The sequence below is a fragment of the Acyrthosiphon pisum genome, chromosome X (assembly GCF_005508785.2).
Source record: "Acyrthosiphon pisum isolate AL4f chromosome X, pea_aphid_22Mar2018_4r6ur, whole genome shotgun sequence".
Lineage (NCBI taxonomy): Eukaryota > Metazoa > Arthropoda > Insecta > Hemiptera > Aphididae > Acyrthosiphon > Acyrthosiphon pisum.
The window spans coordinates 63,764,991-63,769,426 of NC_042493.1; positions in this window are offsets into that span (position 1 = coordinate 63,764,991).

A 4,436-nucleotide genomic window follows, 5' to 3' on the forward strand; every position below is an offset into this window, starting at 1 on the left:
GGTCTACTCACTCAGTCACTCGAATATATTTTAACACAACAGCACAAAATTAAAACTGCTAAATGTTAATTTTTATGATATTATGTTATACGTTAATAAGATTCAGGGGCAACCACGTTATGGTGGACGCTGGTATGACGTCCTCATAAACATTATTTTTATAAGCAACTTTAGTTCAGTATTAATAGAAGAAAAACTTGGTAGACCGTAAATGTGACGTGGACTGCGATGTAGTTTGATTATCGTTGTCCTGTTGAAATTGGTGTTGCGTGAGATAAGACGAGGATACAACACAAGACAATAAATGCAAAATTAAATGTACAATGGATAGGTATTATATTTTATTACTACAACGAATACTAATAAGAATTATACTCTGTCACTCATAATGATTATCGTCGTCGCGGATCTGGTTATCCTTATACAACTTCATCAAGGCAAGTCCGTAGAATTTTCCACCGATCCCCCGTCCCACCTATCAAGCGATCACTGGTAAGGTGGGAGAGTTGACCAAGTCATGATTTTTGTGTAACGACTCGGCGGTTAATAGGAATGAACCTAATCAGTGGTGCGCAGGTGTATTGCTTGTCTTGTGAGTTGTGACAGCCATGGGAGGTGCTACGCCCATATAGAGACTTAGACATGTTTGTCTTTTTAACGAAATACCACTAAGACACCAGCTAGTAAAACAATTCGATAGTAAAACAAATAAACTAGTAGATATATGATAAGTTGTGTAAAAATATTCGTAAAAATGAGAACATAGTGAAAATGTGTGCGTGTTATATATTGTAAACCAATCAACAAAAATGTTCCTATAGTCACAATACCCATTCAGATCTAAGTAGGAGCAGACCAAAAGTATTTTCTAGAAATAGTATAAACAGTATTATTACAAAATAAATTATTTCTTGGCACTTAGAAGTAATAGAAAATCCGTACAACTTTCCGATGTCAGAGAGTTGAAAATGGCAAAACCAAATTTTGAGCCATGTTAGAATAAAAATCATAGTGACAATCTTTACCTTCTATACAATCTAGTATAGCAATCTATAATAGGGTTTCACATAATATTAAGCCCTTTCAAGAGTCGGACGCAAATATATTTAGCAATAAACAGTAAAAGCTCAATTGTGTGTATAAGATGTAATTTATTCGATAATTTATAAATTATTTTTATCATTAAAATGCGTTACTGCCAAAACCTACAATGAAGTGATACTATATATATCTTATGAGTATTCAAAGTCTGATGACTGTATCCAGAACGTATTTTTTTTTTGTTTAATAGGAACATATATTTTAAAGATTTTACTTTTCGAATGGTTTAAAAATCGAAGGTAAGATAAACATTTTTGTCATAGATTTTTAATTTTTATCTCTGTTTAATTAATATGCACATGTATTGAAAAAACGCAATATTATATTTTTGAATGAGTTAAGTTTTTACACTTACGTTTTCGACTTAGGTACTATGTATTACATATAATTAACTTAACGTATTAATTGATATATTTCATTTTTATACTCAATGTTTTTTAAATAATAAGTCCATAAATTTACCCACAAACATTTAATATTTTTGACTGATGTAAATACCGTTATTTTTTTAGAGGTATTTTAGTAGGCATGTAATTTCTTGCATCAGTCGTATCAAAAAAAGCCATATTTCTAAATATTATTGAATATTTAAATAGTACATTTCATTACAAACGACCATTTCATTATATTTTATGATCTAAATAATATTTTTTTGAGCGGAAATGTACCATTTCTCCAAAAATATCCAGTCTCATTATTTACAGATAGAAATATGAAAATCTAGAAGCAGACATAGGTACTCCAATAATTTATATTGTAAATATATCGGAAAATAACGTATATAGTTTTAAAATTTGTCCTAAAAATAAATTATGCCTTATTGCATTGGACAAAGTCTTTGCCACTTAGAATATTGATTTTGTTAAATAAAAGTAAAATATATATTGTCTACTATTATATTTGAGATATAGTGGTAGGTACACAGATTTAATTTAGCCCACCATCATTTTTAATCAAATGTCAGTATTTTTAGTATGATATTTTGGTTTCCTAAAAATGTTTATCTTATTGATCTTTTCTAGTATTTTTTTTTAACATCTGATTCACTTCAGTACAACTATATTTCTATTAATTAAATGTATAACTAACAAAATTGAAAATAATATGGCAAAACTAAATTTTTTGTAATATACTCGTATAAATTTTTCTCTAGTTTTTAATGGCTGAAGGCAATAATCGTTTATTAAAAATGACATCATTTTACGTTGAATGAATATTGAAATAGAAAAATGAAACCCAAATTCCTGCGTATTCCCAAGTCCTCACACATATTTCAAGAGTCAAGTTTAATTTAAAAATATCCTGATGGTCTTGAACAATTGAATATCGACGTTTTATTTCTATATAATATATTATATATTTGTATGACTATGAAATATTAAAAGGAAGATTATTACGTACCTAATAAGAAATTTATGAATGTGACAATAAGAAGTTTATAACACAAAGTAAGTTTAAATATAACAATAAAGTGTCGAGTTCAAACTTCCGCCTTGAACTTTTAACTACCACATCAATTAATTTCTATTCTTGGTATACAAGTACTTCAGCACTTCAAAACTCATATCATACTGCGTGCACCCATCAAAGATAAAAGCTTGTTGAAAATTCAAAACTATAAACACAACAACATTTTAAGAACTGTTATTCACAATAATTAGAAAAATTAATAAACCTATATGAAATACATTCTCGTCAAAATGCTGAAATCCCTTGTGATTATTCATAAGAGTTTAAACTTTAAACCATACAATTGTGTTTGCTTATTGAGAACAAAATGAATATTTTATAATAAATTATTTATTTACATCTCAAGAAGTGGAAATATATCCTGCAGAATATTACCTGTGTCAATTTAAATCCTTTTTTTAAATATACACATTTAAATGGCATTCATTGTATGTTTGAACAAAAGATCGTAACTGAAAGGTCCAGAACACCCCTCAAAATGTTTTCAAAATTTTAAAATTGTTTAAAACAACCGTTTATTTGCCACACCAACATACATGTTTTCAGTTAAAAAATATCGTTCTAAAATTCCAATTAAATTTACTAAATTTATACCGTAATATGCGATATATAGGACGTATTACTATATGATTAGGTAGGTCGTTGGTGTAGCTTCTCATAATATATTGGAATTGATAGACGATGACCTCTATCGATTCTGGCGACGATTAAAAACGATAATATTATATTTGCGCACTTTAAAAATATTGTTATAACACCTATAATATATCATAATAGCGTCATCAGCCAGACACCAAAATAATGGTCGTTTTATTACTTTAAAATAGTAATTTTTGTTTGTTAAAATAAGTAAACAAGAAAACGTAATTTTACTATCAAATTATATTTGACCAAATATCAAAACTTAAATTCAGTATTTACTATAATTACAATTACCATATTTTAGATTTCCCCTCCTTGTCCCAAAAAAAAAATATCTGGTTAGGCCTTGGTGACTTACAAATTAATATTATTACCTAGGTACTGAGTTATTTATGATAAACTAAATTTAATAAAAACAAAATAATAATACATTTTAATTACCTACATACTTTTTAAATGTATTATTTTATTCTTTAATTAATTCTTTAATCATAGAAATTCTTTAAATTTGTAAGACATTTTACATACCTATATTATGTAAAATAAAAAAAATAAATAAAAAATTATTCACAGCTTACAGGCAGTAGACATTGTTTTTTTATAATTTAAAAAAAAAAAAGGTATGGGTAAGTGGATGTCGCTCTGCTGTACAGTAGGTTACAAGTGGGTCACTGTATAATGGATAGTATTAAATTTGAATTCAATGATATAATATCACTGTATAAGAAAAACGATTCTGAGCGGAGACGGTTTGTCAGTCTAGGTATTAGACATACCTATTATAGGTATACCTATCTATAGTATCTATACTTATCTATAATAACATCTCAGCTTATACCAGTTAAGAATTCATGGTGTTGGACAATTTACCAGTTAATGGTGTTAATATTGTTATTGCGGTGGGTATGTATTGAGATCGATATTGACCAGTAAAAAAAACTATTTAAAAAATTTGAACAGAAGTTAAATTTGAATTGAGCCGACCTTTTTAATCAACATAATATATGAAAACGATTGTTTTTTTTTTTCAGATGGACTGGTATAGTTGTTTGGCACCTATTTCGTTCGATTGCGATTTTTTTTTCCTAATATAGTAATATAGATTTGTGTCTGCTCTTGACACTTAATACCAGCCGTTGTTTTTATTAGTCGATGGCATGAGACAATGATTTTTCAAAAATCCCATGGTTGTTATTCCGGTTAGGAATAAATTAATAAAATTC